Source organism: Juglans microcarpa x Juglans regia, chromosome 8S, assembly GCF_004785595.1.
Source record: "Juglans microcarpa x Juglans regia isolate MS1-56 chromosome 8S, Jm3101_v1.0, whole genome shotgun sequence".
Taxonomy (NCBI): Eukaryota; Viridiplantae; Streptophyta; class Magnoliopsida; order Fagales; family Juglandaceae; genus Juglans; species Juglans microcarpa x Juglans regia.
The window spans coordinates 15007867-15027973 of record NC_054609.1 but is presented as its reverse complement, the minus strand read 5'-3'; positions in this window follow the sequence as shown (position 1 = coordinate 15027973).

The following is a 20107-nucleotide window of genomic DNA, read 5'->3' as shown; positions in this document are numbered from 1 at the left end:
GTCGATAGGCAGGGAGATTATCTTGGCTATGATGGGAAAAATCTGGTGAATCAGCAAGCCAGCTGAGTTCAGAGAGGTAGGTGATAAAAATTTTGTTATTACTTTCTTATCTCTGGCTTATAAGTTACGAGTGATGGATGGCAGACTATGGTTGTTTGACAACCATTTGTTTGCACTCCAAATGTTTGATGCCTATGCACAACCAAATGAGTGGAGCTTTAACTGTGAGCAATTTTGGATTCAGATACATAACTTACCTATGGTCTGTATGGCAAAGGAGAAAGGGAGGTTGATTGGTGAGTCATTAGGGAAACTGATTGAGGCGGATGTTCCAGTGGATGGGATAGGGTGGGGAAAGTTCTTGAGAGTTAGGGTGGAATTTCCACTAATGAATGCTGTGGTTCGTGGTAGATGGATCATGGTGAATGGTCAGAACGTGTGGGCAAGTCTCAAATATGAGAAACCGCCTAGGTTGTGCTTCCATTGTAGAAGGTTAATCCATGGGGAGAAGGGGTGCAAGAATGGAGGAGAGGGGTCAAGGAGTGGGAAGGGTATACAAGAGCAATTTGGCTTGTGGCTTAGAGCTTAGGTGGGACCTAAAAAGAGAGGATTCAAGGGAGTTGAGGAGGAGAGGTTTGGAGGGAAGAAAGACAATAATGGAGGGGTTAGTAGGGGAGAGGAGAGTGAATCTTTTGCTACTGCTGGGGGTTGGAAAGTGTCAAAAGGGGTTGAGGAAAGTGAGGCAGAAACAAATGGGGGTGGGGAAAGGAAGAATAAAGGGGTTGGGGATGGGGGGTCAGTGAGATTGGTTTAGTGGTTGTTAAGGTGTTGGAGGATGGAGAGGGGCTAAAGGAAAAACTGAAAAGTAGGGGAGGGGATGAAGGAAAGGAAAAATAAGTGAGAGGTGTGATGGTAGATGAGTTTGTAAGGGAGGCCATAAGCAGTAATATGGAGAGGGAGGAGCCACTGATGGTACAAACTGTAGGAAAAGGGGGGAGGGGATGTGGGAGATAAAATGCAAGAGCAATGGAAGACCTGGAAGAGGAGAGTAAGGGGGTTGGCAAAACAGAAGGGCGCGCGTGAGTTTAGAGAGAAAAAAAAAGGTTGGTTGGGAGAGAGGAGGAAGAGAATGGAGAAGGGGGTGAGATTACAAAGAAGTTGAGGAGGGAAATTGGGGGGTGACAGTTCACTTTTACTGGCAAGTGCTGCGAGGTAGCCCTGCCAGGATCAATAAGGGTCCTGAGTTGGAATTGCCGAGGGCTTGGTAACCCTCGGACAGTTCAAGTCATTTACAAACTTGCAAAGGAAATGGTGCCAAACTTTGTCTTCATTATGGAGACAAAATTGAGATCGAAGAAAATAGAGGTTGTGCAAAAGAAGCTGGGTCTTGAGGGATGTTTGGTGGTGGAACTGATAGGTTTGAGTGGAGGTTTGGTGATGCTGTGGAAGGATGTGGATAGGGTTGAGTTGTGGAACTATTCTCAGTGGCATATCAGCTTGTGGGTGAAGAACAGAGGGGGGAGTTGTAAGTGGCTCTTGACTGGTTTCTATGGGAATCCAGAATTTGCTAAGAGGAAGGGTTCTTGGGAGCTGGCCATTAAACCTTTATCTGAGGTAGGCTAGTTCTAATAGAAGACTTTAATGAAATAGTGTCTCAAGGGGAGAAATGAGGAGGAAGGGACAGATGGAGGACTTTAGAAATGCTTTAACAAATGGGGGATTGAGTGATTTTGGGTGGAGGGGAATTAAATACACATGGAGTAATGGCCATGAAGATGGTTCTTTTGTTAAGGAGAGGTTAGATCGAGTAGCTGCAAACCAAGTCTGGAGAAGGGTTTTTAATGGGTTGGAGTGGAGACAGTGGTAGCTTGGTGCTCTGACCATCTACCTATACTGCTTACTAGCTCAAGGGAAGGGCCTACTAATGAGGGAAGAAAGCAAATATTTTGTTATGAAATGAGTTGGGATAAGGATGGGGAGTGTGGGGCAATAGTGAAAGGGGTGTGGGAGAGAATTAATGGGGAGAAAGGGAGTCTATCCAATGTTCAGAAAAGTCTTAATTCTTGTAGCAGGCTTTCAGATTGTGGTCTAAAGGGAAGGAACTAAGGAGAAGTGCAAATATTAAGACTCTTTCTGGCAAGCTCAAAGAACTAAAAGAAGAGGAAGGACCTGAGAATATTACTGAAATAAAGAGGGTTAGTGGGGAACTAGATAAATTGCTGGAGTAGGAGAACATATGGTGGAAGCAAAGTGCTAAGGCTCATTGGTTGCAATAAGGGAACCATAATACAAAATTTTCTCATGCCTGTGCAAGTTAGAGAAAAAGAAATAATTTGATTTTTGAGGTTACCAATTCACAAGGGTGTATACTAAGGAAGCAACCAGAAGTTGAGGGGGCTTTTGGAGAATATTTATCTGAAGTCTATATCTAAAATAACCCCACTGCAATTGATATTGAATTGTGTATAGCTGATATAGAGCCTAAGATCACTTGTGAGGTGAGGAGGGGTCTTGAAGGGACCTTTAGACTGGATGAGGTGGAGAGGACTCTAAAACAGATGTCTCATTGGAAATCCCCTGGGCGTGATGGCTTTGGGGCTGGGTTTTATCAGAAACATTGAGGAATTTTAGGCAGGGATGTTTGTGATGCTGTTTTGGAGTTCCTCAATGGGGGGTCTATGGTTGAAGACTTAAATCACACCCTCATAGCATTGGTTCCAAAGGTGAAAGAGCCTAAGACAGTGATGGAGTTTAGACCAATTAGCTTATACAATGTATTGAATAAGCTAATCTCAAAGGTCCTTGCTAATAGTCACAAAGGTACTGAATGTTGATATTTCTCAGAATTAAAGTGCCTTTATCTTAGATAGGTTTATTATTGATAACATTATGGTGGCCTTTGAGTTGCTCCACTTGATGCAATCGAAGCCTAAAGGAAAAACAGGCAGTATGGTTATAAAAATTGATATGTCAAAGGCATATGATAGAGTTGAATGACTTTTCTGAAAACCATGTTGATCAGATTGGGGTTTGGGGAAAAGCTAACTAGGCAACTAATGGTATGTGTTCAAACTGTTAGCTACTCAGTAGTGGTGAATGGCAAGCCAGGGAAGAGAATCATACCTTCTAGGGGTTGAGGCAGGGAGACCCCATATCCCCCTATTTGTTTCTGATTTGTGTAGAGGGATTAAGCCAGCTATTTTTGAAAGCTAGAGGGGAAGGTGTAATAAGGGGAGGGTTGGGGGTCAAACATTTGTTTTTTTTGCAGATGATTAGGTGATCTTTGGAAGGGCAACTACTGATGAATGGAGAAGCATTTATTCTATCCTTGACTGCTATGGGAAGGCCTTGGGGTAGAAGCTAAACAAGCATAAGACCACCATTTTCTTTACTACAAACACTAAAGAGAGTGTGATGGGGGGAATCTTTAAGGATGCTGGGTCCTTTATCTGTGATAATATGAAAAATATATTGGGTTGCCTGCCATTGTAGGTAGACCCAAGTACAATGCTCTGTGGGGTCTTAAGGAGAGGGTATGGAATAGGATCCAAAATTGAAAAAATGGCTTTCTCTCTAAAGCTAGGAAGGAAGTGCTGATTAAGGTTGCTCTACAAGCCATTCCCACATACACAATGTGTGTATTCAAGTTGCCTAAAGATTGTGTATTGAAATTGAGCAGCTCTTTGCAAAATTCTGGTGGTCTCAACATAAAAAAGAAAATGGGATCCATTGGTGGAAGTAGAGTAGAATGGGACTGAGTAAAACAAGTGGAGGGTTGGGTTTTAGGCTGCTTGAAGATTTCAATATGGCTATGCTAGCTAATCAAGGGTGGAGAATGTTGAAAGACCCTAACTCTCTTGTTGCTAGGATTTTTAAAGAAAAATATTTCAAAAATTTCAAACTGCTTGAAACTTTATTGGGTAAGTCCCCCTCCTTTATTTGGAGGAGTGTGTGGTCAGCTTTGGGGGTAGTAAGGAGAGGAATGATGTGGAGGGTGGGAAATGGGGAAGCTATCAAAATCTAGGGATAAAAATGGCTGCCTACACCTGTGATAGGGTGTGTATAGACTTAAGTGAAAGTGCTACATGAAGATGCATGAGTGTGTGAGTTGATTAATGAGTTTGTAAAAGGATGGAAGGTGGAACTGGTGAGGCAGATACTTGATGAAGATGAAGCTGACTTGATCATGTCTTTACCTATCAGTCCAATGGAAGCAAAAGACAGATTGATCTGGGAACCTACAAAAAATGGTAAGTACTCGGTTAGGAGTTCTTATCATATGGAGCAGAAATCTAGGAGGCAATGGGGTGGGAAGATTTATGGGGATGGGAGAGAGGAAGTAATATGGAAGCAGATATGGAAGCTGGGTATTCTAGGGGCTGTCAAACATTTTCTTTGGAAGTTAGTTAACAACATTCTCACTACAAAGTTGAACTTATGTTAGAGGAGGATGGTAAAGGAAGCAAAGTGTCCTATCTGTTTGACAGAAGATGAGTCTGTGATGGATGCTCTTTAGTGGTGTCCAACAGCTTCTGATGTTTAGGCAGAGGTGGGAAGTCCTGTACAGAAATGGAGGGTAGGGGTGAAGAGTTTTTTTCAGCTTTGGGATGAAATGTACAACAAACTTACAATTGAAAATATTGAGAAAATGGACATGATTATGAGAAATATCTGGTGGCATAGAAGAAATAAAGTTGTATTTGATAAGAAATTCTTAGATCTTGTCAATGTTGTACATATATCATTGGTAGGGTATGAGAAGTTTAAGTTGGCTCAAGGGAAGATAGGGGGAGAGGTAGAAAAGGAAACTGTTAGTGCATGAAATGGTGGAGGTAAGGGGTGGAAAAAGCCAGGGGGTTGAAACTTAAGGTCAATTTTGATGCAGCTCTAAAGGTGTCCTCTCAGAGTATGGGTATTGGGGTTGTTATAAGGGATTGCAATGGAAAGGTTACTGGTGTATGGTGTGCCAAAAGGGGATATAGTAGCTTTGCTTTTGTTGTAGAATGCATTGTACTATGGGAAGCAATGGTACTGTGTGAAGAATTGGGGCTAGGGGATGTTATGTTTGAAGGGGATGCACAGGGAGTTATCAATGTTGTTATGAAGGAGGATAAGGATGATTCCAAATTTGGTCATGTGGTGGAAGACTTACAACATAAACTAAGTAACCATAATAGGTGGGAGGTGGGTTTTACTCATCGAGAGGGTAATGAGGTAGCTCATCAATTAGCTAAAATGGCTCTGTATTGGGTAGAAAAGGGTCCAGATTTGATTACTAATCAGTTGGTTATAGACAAAATGTATATTGTTTCTAATACAAGTTGAATATGAATACAATGAGGTTTATTTTATTTTAAAAAAGGTATACGATAAGTAAAGTAACTTTTATAAATAGAAACTATTTATTGGGAGGTCAATATTTTATAGAATACAACCAACTTAGAAGATATTTGGATCCTTTAAAGAATTCAGAATTTATTTATTTATTTTATCTTACGCATGTACGTACTTATAGACTGGTTTAAAAATTTTGTAGTAATAGTGTTAAGAATTACGAATTAGACCAAGTTACAAAAACATAAAATGATTGCCATTAATATTAATAGAGCAAGCTATTCTGGGCGTCAAATTCCCAAGTGTACATGATGGAACGTTACAAGTATAAATGTACTATGTCCCACATTGATTTCTTAACATTGTGTTTTGATATTAAAAATATCTTAGATGATCTGTAAGAATAGATGATCTGTAAGGACAGATGACTTGAGACATACTCTGTACTCGAGACATAACGTGTAACATATAACAGACAAACATTTCATGGTATGACATAACATATAACAAAAAAACATTTTCTGACATGACATAATATATAACAGACAAACATTTTGTAACATGACATTACGTGTAATAAAAAACATTATATGACATAGCATAACAAGAAACAAATAACATTACTTGACATAGTATATTGATTGTATAACAGATAAATATTGCATGATTGAATATATTATGTGACAGAAACATATGTCGTGACAGAATATAACATGCATAATAGACATACATGATGTAGCATGACATATGGGATAACATAAGTGCATAAATAGTAGTTCCCTTACCAACATACATATATGGGTGGTAATATATGATACAACACGTTAACGCAACACGAATACGATACGATAATAACGGATTTGAGTTTAGTCTTAACGGGTTGATCCGTTAAAACACGATTGCTTAACGGGTTGATAACGGGTTAACTATTTTGATCCGTTATAACCCGTTATGACTCGTTAAGAAAGTTAAAGTTACAATTATACCCTTATACCTAAAAGTAAAATTGTTGGGATTTTTAATTTTGATATTTTTATTGTTTGAATTATAATTTTGGACTTGTAGTTAGTTTTATATATATATATATTTTTTTATAAATATTGTGATTTTACCATTTATATAAAATTATACTAAATTTAATGATGTCAAACGGGTTAATTTTGGATTTGTTTAACCCATCTACATAAACGGGTTGAAATGGGTCAGGTCGTGTTAACCTATTTCGTAGTATTCATGAGCGGGTAAAAATTGGTTGACACGACACAACTTGTTATGTTAATGTGTCATATTAGGGTTTGAGATTTTGACACGATAAACTTAATGAGTCGTGTTTGGATTGACCCATATAATATAATATAATATAATATACATGTCTTGACACGACACAAACTCGACCCGTTAACACGATTTGACACTCATAGATACATGCACAGTAATCTGATAGTAAGTTAAAAGTTAACTTACAATGATTGTTGCGTCTACGAGAAAAAGCACGAAATACGAAAAACTGTAAATAAGGATTTCTAAACGTTAGAACTTCATCACTAATAACTTAAAAATATGAGAGTACTATCTTAGAGTAAAATTATTATTTTACCCTCTACATGTGGAAAAATGATCATTTTACCCATAATAATTTAAGGAAGCACATCCTAACTCCAAAGATCACCAAAATTTACATTTCTCATGTAAATTTTGTCATAAACTAAAAAATCTAATTATAAATATTTAAAATAAATCATAACCATGAGAAACATACTATGGCTGGAACTCCCTTAGGTCATTGCTCTTTATTTTTGTTGTAATTTTATCCAACTTTAAACTTATGCTTAAACCAAAATATTACAACATAGATCATCACATTTTATACTTAGAAGTATGCTTAACACAACCAACAAAAATCCGCTTCACATAAACACAAAACTTTTTAGTAAAAAGATCCAAACTTTTTAACTAAAATACAAACTCTTGAATCTCAACGTTTTAACTCTTTTTAAAACATCTCCAAGAATTCAAAAAATTCAAAATTTTCTTCTAACATGTCCATAACAAACTCTTAAGAACTAACATGTTTTGAATCATCAAGTACAAATCACCAAAAGTCACAAAAATCCAACTTGAAGCACTCGACATCAAGACTTCATCAAAACGGAATTTTCTCAACTTTGGTTTTGATCAAACCACTTGATCTGAAACATAACTTCATAAAAAATTCAAACGAACAACATCATATGACTTAGAAATATGTTCCAAATTAGATCCAAGCATTAAACTTAAAATCATATAGCCAAAAAAAACCAAAACATGGATCTAGCCGAAATTATCAAACTTTTGACCTAACTGAGTATTCTCCTGCATAAAAATCATATTTTCACAAATCAATACTTAAAATCTTCAGAACAACATCCTAACATGTAGGTCAAAGGTTAGGATCATCAAATAAAAATATCAAAGTCATTGCAGTAAGATTAAACCAAAAAGATCCAAGCTTTCATAAAATAGAAATTGTTTTACTCCTTCCAGTTTCTAACTTTCTAGATCTAAGAAAATATTTCATCAAAAACTTATAACATGCAATAAATTCTTAACAAACATTCATATAAACATGTTAACTACACTCCATAATAATTTCGGATCAACATCTGTCTATTAGCTTGGTCAAAAACTCTAAAATATAACATATTGTCTAGTTTATCGCCCATAGTGACTTTTCCATGGTTAAACAATTTTTGACTGACCAATGATCATGAAATCAAACAAGAAATGTATCCACAGAAACTAGGGTCAAATAGGAAAAACTTTCATGAAGTAATCATTATGAGGAAATACATATAAGGACTTCAACAAGAAAGCTCAGAAAACTGCTCGAGAAAAAACTCGGCTTCGTTTGGTGACTAGAGTGTTCTCAGAATACTTCACTACTATTCATTATTTTATCATTACTTTTCACCTACTTTTTACTAATATTCAATATATTATTATTAATTTTTCACTACTTTTTCGTTACCATTAATAGAATATCTAAGCTCACCTTACTATCTAAATGCAACCTAAGTATTCTCTCCAAGAACATGAGTGAAAGGGATGAAATGAGGGTGGAAATGGCTTGCACGTCTCTTACATATTCTGAAGAGTGAAGGGAAGGCTTGAGTGATGGTGGTTTTGGCCAAAGCAAGGGCAAAAATAGTGGGCAACAATGAGTGGTTTTCAACCAAGGAATCTTCCAAGTGAAGGGTGGTAGTGAGGTGACCTTTGGCCTTCACATCTTGCACGACTTTGGGGCTGCCTTGGGCAATGGGTGGTCAGCCAAGTGTGGGAGGAAACTTTCTTAAGAAGTTTTGCCAAGGTAGTCCAAATTCGTGGGCCTAATAAGGCTTAACCAAATGAGTCTCATTCTGGGGTTTAAAGAAGGTTTGGTTAAGGTTTGAGATGCTATCAAGTTCAAATCTAATTTTTCTTAACCCAAAAAATTTTTCATGGTTTAAATGGTTGAATAATGATGTCATAACATGAATTTGAGAGATTAATAGCATGTGAAAGTGATTTAATTAAGTGATTAAATATAATACTAGAAATATGATCCATTTAGGGTTTGGAATCAAGTTTGGGGTTTGGGGTAATCGTTTAGGGTTTCGGTTTTCTCCAAACTTTCAGGGTTTCAATTGGATTCTAAGTATCTAGGATTTCACTAGGGTTGAAACCCTATTTGGTTTGGCACAAAATGGATGATTGGATGGAATAGTGTTTTACTTATGTGGTATGATCTCACACCTTGATTTCTTTTACATTTCCATCTCATGGTTTCTCTTGGTGCCAAGTGTTCAATACTATTCACTAAGCGCGACTACGATCTTGCTAAGTGTCCAAATAAAACTTCTCTAACATAATTTGGACATTCTACACTATAATTTTGAAAACACTGCCCTTGGTGCTAGTATCGAGGTTACTATTCATTTTAAAAACGTGAAAAATAAACTTTACGAAAGACCTTAAATAATCATACTAACCTAATAGTGTATGTCATTTATTAAAAATCAACTCCAAATTGTTTCAAAATAATCAAAATGCATTTTCGAACAGACGTCTCGTTCGAAAACTGAAAATGAGTTTATTGCGCATAAAATCCTAAATATTTATTTGAGTTCAATGGTGCAAACTATATCTCATTCTGAAACTTCTAAATATCTCAAATAAATAAACTTTCATTTTTGGCCCCATAGTGAGTGGTAACATTGACTATGTTAACAGACCAAAACCTACGCGATTGGTCGATTCGTGAAAACTTTCGAATTTTCATGAGGTTTCTAAAGCCTATAGAAATTCCATCATTGAATTTCTAGCGGGCTATTACAACACCCTCCTCCTTAGCTTGTTACAATGGTGTCCCAAACTAATGTTGCCTATGAAGATAAGTGGTATGCTGATAGTGGGGCAAATGTCTACATCACCGATGACTTGACCAATCTGACACATCAGCAACCATTTGAGACCAATGAGACTATGGATGTCGGCAATGGATCAAGCTTGCCTATTGAAAACTATGTTTCTTCTCTCTTGCACTCACCTACCTCTACATTTTATCTCAACAATGTCCTCCCTTATCCTAAAATCTCCACAAACCTACTCTTTATTCAAAGATTTTGTGTTGATAACGACTGTTGTTTTAAATTAACACATACCCATTTTTTACGTGAAGGAAATGCAAACCAAGGCAATCCTCATGAGGGCAAGAGCAAGAATGATCTATATTCTTTGAGATTTCACAAGACTGCTGAAAAGAGTTGTCGTGGCTTGGTGGCTTTACTTGGCATCAAGACTTTTTCAAAACTCTGAAACTCTAGATTAGGACACCCTTCTATTGATGCAGGTTGTGTTTAGGTAGTGAGGTGATTTCGGATATTCTGTGAATAGTAGTGAGAAAGTAACAAAAAAGTAATGATAGAATATTAAATAGTAGTGAATAGTAATGAAAAATAGGTAAAAATAATAATAAAATAATAAATAGTAGTTACCTAAACTAACGTAATCTTTCATGTTATTAACCAAAATAAACTCCCTGTTACGAGCAATGATCTTAATAAAAATGCTCTTTATGATTCTTTTCAATTAGGGAAAGGAAAATGATTACCATTTTCTACTTCTTCTCGCATCTCTACTTCCCCTTTTCAATTAATCCATACAAACGTTTGAACCACTGTTATACTTTCAATGAGTGGGTGCAAATGTCATGTAATATTCGTTGATGACTTTTTCAGGTGGACATGGTCGTACCCTTTACAACAAATTTTAAGTCTATGAAATATTTGTTAAGTTTAACCTTATGGTCAAAAATCAATACTCTTCAACCATCAAACAACTTCAATCATGTGGCGCTCCCAAACTTCGCTTAAGATCTGACAGAGCTTGAAGTGTCGCGACATGTAATGTAAGATCACATACCCCATTTCATGAAAATTAAGAATGCAGTGCACCTAGCATGCATTTAACACTATGCACTATTTGCAGCGGATAATTTTTCTTCTATGAGCAAAACACGATGTATCAGAATACTAATCCCAACATATCCTTATGTTTTATTCATATAAGCATATTCAAAAGTAATATTATTAGTCCAACTAGTTTTCAAGGTAAATAAACATTGTACTGGAGTTGGAACGCCTTAGTTATAGACTAAAAGAAATCTATTTTATATGACAAGTCACTCATGTAGCTCGGTTCTTAGTGCCGAAACCACATTAAAAAATTGAAGTATCATCCTATTATTCTTTGTGGTTCATCCTCGATCTACTCGATGTCATCCAATCTGGGATATGGCACTCCATGAGACTTAGAACAGCTCTTACCATTAACAAGAGAAGTTTAGTTAAGACCACCAAGTGAGATTTTCAAAATCTCAGCAAGTAAAGTTTCCAAGCTACCAGTAGCATGAATAGGCATGCTTGACAATAAATGACATGTATGTTTCATGAAATGGACTTGAACATGCACGGCATGATTTCAAAATAATGTGGCATGAACTTGACTTGAAAATAACATAACTTGACATGAACATAACATGATTTGAACATGACGTGCTTGCGTGACCATGAGACATTGTTGCAAATACATGGTCGATTACTGATTTATTCAGACAACATAGAATGCCCGAGTCTTGATGTTTGGTTAGGAATATTTAAACAAAGTATATTGCCTCCTCCAAGTATTCCATCAGAGATACTCAAACAAGTAGAATGCTTTCACGACGAGTATTTTATTAGATATACTCTTAACAAATAGAATGCTTTCGCCAAGAGTACCTTATTCAAGTTGTTATTAGAGATACTCTGACAAGCAGAATGCTTTCACCACAAGTACCCTATGCATGCTGACTCAGAAATATTTCATGACATACTCAGTGATGATTACATGACATTCATAGCATGCGACAAAGTAACATGTAATAGTAATGGTGATTCGGCATTCGTAGCATGTAGTAGATAAACATGTGACATACATAATGACGTGACATGTAACAAATAAATATGTAATAGACATGACGACAAGACATTCATCACATATAACAAATAGACATGTAACACACATGATGACATGTCATTCGTGGAATGTAACAGGTAAACATGTAATAGATAATCGTGTAACAGTGATAGATGACATGACATTCTTGACATGTAATAGATAATTTATAACAGACATGATGGCATGATGTTCATGGCAGGTAACAAATGAATGTGTAATAGATGACATGTCATGGTATATTGTAAACAACTATAGTATTGAGCATAATAAACATGAATATAAAATTCTTACTACCACACATACGTAAAAATATCGAGAGTAAGTTTAAGTTAACTAACAGATTTTTTGCGTAAAGCGAAAGCGTTGCGTAACGTTAAGCGAAGAGTAAAAAGGCGTGAACTGAAATGAGACATTTTCTAAAGTTAGATTATTTGAGTTAAATCTCATAAAAATAAAACTTACTAACTTAGGGGTAAATTTGAAAAGTTATTCCCCTACTTTTGAGAAATTACAATTTGCCCATAAAATAAGGATTTTGCAAACGAATTCCAAAACTTATCAAAATTTATATTTTTTATTTAAATTTCATCATAAATCTAAATATGGACTAAAAAAAAATAAAACTAATCACAACTATGCCAACTCTCTCTTGGCCGATTCACCATTAAGCAAAAGCCATGATTTTGTTGCTTCTTGACCATCCAACATATTAACATGCTTAAACCGAATTTAGCAACTCTAAAAAATCTCATCCATAGTTCTAAAATAATGCTAAGACACCAATTTAAATATTTCTTGAAAACTTAAACTCACTACACCATAGAAAATACCAAACCATCAAGATAAGGGAAAATAGAACCAACTCTTGAAGTTCTTGGCCTAACACTTTGAAGTCAATTCCAAGGACTCCAAAATTCTAAATACTCTCCTGACATGTTCATCATTCAAACCTAAGTGATAGTATGCCTGAAAAATCAACAAATTAAAAGATACCACTTAGAACAATCGGTTTGCATAGAATTATGAAACTAAGTATAACATTCTTTGGACTTGAAACAAAGTCACTAGATCTTTGATTTTCATAAATAAATCTTCAAATAACAAAACCATATACCTCATATTCAAGTTCTACATTTATATAAACATTAAATCTAGCATGTCATGGGACAAATTTCATCAAAACATATTATCAAACCCGAGTGCCTCTAGATTGAGTTTTAAACAAACTCTTGCATGTTTATCAATACTTCATCAAAGATCTAAACCATAACTCTCAGAAAATAAACTCTTAACACATAAATCAAAGCCTCAAGAATAAAATATATGAAAATCAAAGCCATAGGATCAAGTTCCTAGAACCGAAATCACAACCTAAACCAAAATAGAAACTGTTTTGAGCCAGTCGTTTTCTAATACTTTGTAATTATGCAAAACTCTTTTATAAAACCTAAAATGCTTGGATCATACCATAAAATTATACATAAACATATTAAGACTTCATCCTATCAAGATCTACCTAACATTTAATCAAAATCTTACAAAACAATCAAAGTTCCACACAAGCATCAATACTGCCAAAACTAAAACCTTTCCATCATCAAATCCAACTTTCATCATCAAAACTCCACAAAGAATTCACCAATACACACCCAAGTAAACTAGACTCGATGCTAGTAAAAACGGAAGATGTTAGACCTCAAGAAAATACTTACAAAGGTTGTACACTCAAGAGGCAAAATCTATCCAGAAAAGCTTCTTTAGCTCTTTCAGTTTTGCTCTTGGAAAACAAAGGAAAAAGTGACTAAGAGTGGAGGCAAAGGCAAGGGGTGTGGGGTATAGATGAAGAGTCTGACATGGGTGGGAGGTTGGCTTGTGAAAGTGGAAAAGGAAAAGGCTGAAGTGCTGTTAGATCTTCTGTTGTTGTTTTGGTTGAATGGGTGAGGGCTGATGTGGGTGGTTTGACTTGCTATCAAGCCACTATTTGGGGCCAATCATGAGGTGGCATGATAACAATGGTATGGTCTTGTAAGAAGGATGAAACTTGCTCAAGAAATGTGAACTAAAATGCGGTTTCGGTTGGGTCAAAGATGGGCTTAACCGAATGGGCTCAATTTGGAGTTTAATTAGGGTTTCGACTAGGATTAAGTCCAAATGAAATTATTCCTAGTCAAATGTAATTAGCAAGGTGTAAGGGAGTGGTTAGTTACATGTGAAAATGATTTAACCAAATAAGAAATTAATTAAAACCAGGTGTGTTTAGGGTTTGGAAACCAATTTGGGGTTTCAGTCTCCTCAAAGGGTTTGGGGTTTTGGTTGGCTTCTAATTTTTTGGGGTTTTGCTTAGTGTTGAGCCCTCTTTTGGTCGACGAATAATGCTTGGTTGGATGGGATAGTGCTTGGTGTAAAATAACATGATAACAAGTTTGAATCACACTCCGTCTCTTCACACTTTGTTCTCCACTTGGCATGTGTCCTAGAATTTCCAAATGGATGGTTAGGATTGTGCCATATGTCCAACTAAAAAGTATTTATAGTAATCTTAAGTAGATTTATTCATCCTACTTGACGATTTGACAACTGTTTGAATTAGTTGCCATGTGGCGCTTTCCCAAAGGTTTATGATTCATCCGAAAAAGGTTGAGCTTTTTTATTATGCCATAAAATCTTAATTATTTCTACAAGTATAATAATGCAATTTGTTTTGCAAAATTATATTCTTAAGTGCCTTACTTAAAAAAGACAACTCCATCTACTATTCATCCAAAAAGCTGGAACTTATTATTGTACTGTAAAATTCTAAATATTTATACGAATCTAATGGTGCAATTCGTTTCGTAAAATTATACTCCTAAGTGCCTTAGTTAAATAGAAAGGCAACTGTCAGCATAGTGGATCAGGATTCAGCTACACTAATGGACTAAAACATAATCAATTGCGCAACTTGTGAAATCTTTTCAGAATTTTACGACATTTATAAGGTCTAAAGAAATTAAGCTATCAAATTTCTTTTTGATTGATACAAATCAGATGGTGGAGGAGAATATACGTCTTCTTATTTTCAAGCTTTCCTCTTGAAACATGACATCATCCATCATGACGCCTGTCCACATACATCTCAATAGAATGGCCTAGTTTAAGGTAAATTAAGACATGTACTTGAAACACAATTAACATTGTTGGCTCATTCCAGTTTTTCAAACAGATTATAGGTTAATACTTTCCTAATAATAGTATATGAATTGTTAGAATCAGATGTGTCAATATCTTTATGGGGGAACCTCATTTTCGAGGTGAAGAATATGATGAAGATGCTCCCAAAATGTTCTATCCCACATAAGGGACGGATGGCTAATGAAGCAGTGCACACTTTGGCAAAGAATGCCATACATCTTGATGATCTAGTAATTTGGTGGAATTCTTTCCAAGAATGTATTTCTCAAATTATTTGGGCAAAATCTTTGATGTAACTATGGTTGTTTATGAATAACAGTTTCAAACTTTCATAAAAAAAAAAAAAAAGTTAGACTACCCACTCCTATACTTAATTGTCTGTCCTTATATGTTAAACTTCATAATCGTGCACCAGTTGATCACTTTCTTTGTGTCTTTGATTGTAAGTGTTACCCCTTACTTCATCCCTTTGGCCAACATAAATTAAAATTTGGATAAGACCTTGTATTTTTCTTGGCTACAATTATGTTGGCTATAAGTGTCTTGACCCAATCTCCAATAAAGTCTACTTATCATGTCGTTTCATCTTTGCTGAGACATCTTTTTCTACCAAGGATATTGCCACTTCCACTTTGCCATCCAAGATCAATGTCATTAGTAATGCACCTTTAACATACATTGTAAGCTCTCATCTCTCATCTATTGTTTTGCTATATTTATATTTTGTTCCTGCTAGTTTACATGACACTAAATCCACCAACCAACCTTCACTAGATATTCCTCTCTTTACTATGATTGATGTAGCTTCTGTCACCACTTTATCTGATCCTACTCCGTCTCAATCTTCTCTCACTTCTATTACCCGAGCCTACCCTCTCACCCCATGATAACAAGGTCTCATACAGGCACTCTTCAAACCAAAACCTTCCTTGACTATCATCTTTATACTTGCAATAACCTCGTTTGTTTTCGCAGATGAGATGAGATGTGATTAGTTGAGATTAAAGTTAAAATTTGAATAAAATATTATTAGAATATATTTTTTCAATATTATTTTTGTTTTGGAATTTGAAATAGTTGAGTTGTTTATTTTATTTTGTATGAAAATTTGGAAAAGTTAAAATAATTAGATGATATGAGTTGAGAGGAATTGTGAAAACATATGAGGCATAAACATCCATTTCAACTCTTTCATCCACCCTCACTCAAACTGAACCATCTAGCTTCAACAAAGCGATTAAAGATTATAGGTGGAAACAAGCAATGTAGAAAGAATAAGAGGCTTTAATATTCACAGGTACTTGGTTCTTATGCCCCCACCCACGGATGCATAATATCATCGGTAACAAATGCATGTACAAAATCAAGCAAGGCTCAAAGCACATATTGTGGCAAAAGGACTTGATCAACAAATGAGGGTTGGACTACATTGAGACCTTAGTTCCTGTAATTAAACCTTTAACAATTCGTGTAATTTTGACCTTAGTTGTTCACTTTGGTTGGGAAATCAGACAATTAGAAGTTTTCAATGTCTTTCTGTATGGCAATCTCATGGAAGAGGTGTTCATGGAACAACCTCAAGTATTTATTGATACAGAACATCCTGACTTTGTTTACAAGTTACATAAAACTATTTATGGCTTAGAACAAGCTCCTCAAGCTTGGTTCTTCACATTATCCTCATTTCTCTTAGATATTGGCTTTATAGCCTTTCTAGTTGACTCCTCAGTATTTTACTTTTATTATGGTATTGTCCAAATTTCTTGCTAATCTATGTTGATGATATTCTGGTGATTGGAATTTAGTCTCAAGCGATTACCTCATTGATTACACAACTATAGTAGGAATTTTCACTAAAAGACCTTGGTCCTTTGCATTTTTTTCTTGGCATATAAGCTACTTGTACTAATGAAGTGCTTCACTTGTGTCAAGCTAAGTACATTGTAGATCTCTTATCTCGAGTGCATATAGAGGGTGTGAAACCATCCAAATCACCCCATCTCTCTCGTTCAAAATTGTCTAAATATGATGGAGTGTCTCAACCTCATTCAACTACTTATCATCATGTGGTAGGAGCTCTCCAATATTGTACAATCACACACCCTGACATAGTCTTTGTTATCAACCAACTATGTCAACATATGAATCAACTTTTGACACTCACTGGAGTGCTGCAAAGAGGGTCCTTCGCTATCTACAGAGATCTAAGGAGCAATGGCTCTTCTATACCAAAGGCACTTTGAATCTCTCAGCCTATTGTGACTTAGACTAGGCTGGCAGTCCAGATGATCAACGATCAATCATTGGTTTTGTAGTTTTTTTTGGTTCCAATCTTGTTTTGTGGACTTCAAAGAAACAATTGTTTGTTTCAGCTCTAGTACCGAGACTGAATACCGCTTATTAGAAATCACAACTACTGAGCTTTACTAGTTAAGAATGTTGTTCAAGGAGATTCGCTTGCCATTATCTCTTGCACTTACTCTTGGTGTGGCAGTGTTGTTGCCTTGGATTTCAATCCAATCTTATATGCACAAACCAAGCACATTGAGGTTGACTACTATTTTGTGCGTGAAAAGATGCTCAACCATGATATTTTCCTGAAATTCATCTCTCATCATGATAACATTGCAAATATCTTCACTAAGGGTCTCCCATCTCCTTAGTTTATTCTTCTCAAATCCAAGCTTATGGTGACTTCGTCCCCCATCAGCTTGTGGGGGGTTGTTAGTATAGTCACACAGGCAGTAACTCAAAAGAATAAGCCTCTTGATAATTCTCAAGTAACAGATCATGATCAATTCAAGATAAAAGCAGAAGGATAAATAGGAGTAGGAGTCTCTAGTCTTTATTTTGTATAGTCAACATTCAAGTATGTAACAGATAGACGAGTGTGCACTTGGCATGTAGAATTAGAATATGCTACAAACTCTTTAATGTAATTCTATATCCAATGCCTATATATTAATGATAAACTAGACATGTTTGGTCATCTTGGCCAACCCTTTCTCTCATTTTTCCTTTCAGAATATGACCACAAATCTCTTCCCATTTCATTTTTCATAATCATACTTTTTGCCGTAGTCCGCCCAATGATATTTGCATGTGCCCTTTCATTGGTGTGGTTGTCTACCAACTTTTAGCCCCCTTTCTAGATCTCCATTTCAATAGGTGATTTTAGACCACGCATCTCCTACGTGCGTAGTGTGTGGTGCATGCCTATTGTTGCTTTAGGTTGTAGCTAGGGGTGAAAACCGATAGCGTTGGCACGATTTCTGGGCAAAACTGACGCTGACTGACGTCTAAAAAAATGAGGGAGCAACCAACCGTAACGAGTCGATGGGGAGGAGGAAACCTATCGAGGCGATTCTCGGTTGGCATCGGTTCCCCTAGTGGCAAGATTCTATTGAGAGAATAATGTGAGAGAGAGAGAGAGAGAGAGAGTTTCATAGGAGAGAGAGAGAGTTGCAAAGTGAATTGAGAAGAAGAGGTTGGGGAAGAAGAAGACCACATCTCGAAACAATGTTGTTTCACTTAAGTTTAAGTGGAATAGTGTCGTCGACGCCGTTCCACTTAAACTTAAGTGAAACGACGTCATTTTGATTAGAGTATATTAAAAAAAATAGTTTTATTATATCAGTCGGTTCAGCGATGTAATGCAGCTTCAAATTGGGACCATACTGCTGAATGTCGATTTCTTCAAATTTCCACTGCATGCCAACCGGTTCCTGATGCTGCCGGTCTATTTGCATCATTGACAGCTGGTTGCGTCGATTTCAGTACAGCCCTAGTTGCAACATCAGAATCCCATTGCAATGAAAACCTTCTTTTAACTATTAGTGTGAAAATTTGTTGCTCTCTCTCAAAAAAAAAAAAAAAAAAAAGGTCAAAAACAAAATGGAGCCTAATGAATTATAGCATCCTCATAGGATTAGCTAAAAACTAAATCCACTGAATATTTAGCTATTGGAGCACAAAATGCGATCACAATGGATTAGCCAAATTTCAAATAATTTAAATTTAACTACAGTTACTTTCAAAAGAATTTTCAAATCTGAAGGTTATTATACATACATTAAATACATATTTTATCAATTATTTCTCTTTCCCTTTCTTCTATCACATATTTTATCACAATGGCTGAGTTCATGTGCACGGGTTCATGTTTTGGGGGGTTGGGTTCATGCATTGATATATTAATTTGAGTTAGTGATATATTAACTTAATTAGAATATGATTATTAATTAATATATAATAGGTAAAATAATAAAATATGATAAAATAAAATAAATTAATAATTAAAAAAATTAAATATTTTTAAAATTATTAGTTACTCCTTACTATATAATAAATAAATGGATAATCTAATGTGGAGATTTGATGTGAATAGTCAAAATCAAAATTAAAATCAAATTTATCTTATATTATTTTATTATTATATAATGAAAAAATAGCTATTCCGATGTAGAAATTTATATAAATGAAATAGTCAAAAATCAAATTTATCTTACATTCAGCAAATATATCTTTTAATTTTGATTAATTCATTGAAGATGCTCTTAGTCAAGGGTGGAAAAAAATATATTTACGCCATTTGATCAGCTCAGCCTAATGAAAATAAGGAGGAAGGCCCAACAAACCCCTCCCTTCCCACCTAGCAGGAAAAAACACGTGAAATTAAGGCCCAATGCAAGAGTTCTATTCTCAAATTCTCGTCTTAAACGTTAACTTATATTGGGGGCCCAAAACTATGTGCATATTAGGCAAAATGCTTCAGTACTTTTTTTTTTTTTTTTTTTCTGCTGCAATGGGCCCAAAACCTATGTTCTTCGAATCATTAATTCTTAATACTGTGTCGTTTTCAATATATGCCTAGGAAGAGAGAGAGCAATTATGACCTTCCTATTAATAATTAAATAAAAAGAAAATCAGTGGTTTGTCGGGCATTGGATTGGAGCCCCCCATGTGTCTTAAAAGGATCAATTACTTGTTAGAATTCTCAACCATTTCTAAGATATTTTATCACTGATTTTCTTTACATCTTAATCTTTATTCTCATATTCACCAAACTAAATATACTAAATATTTA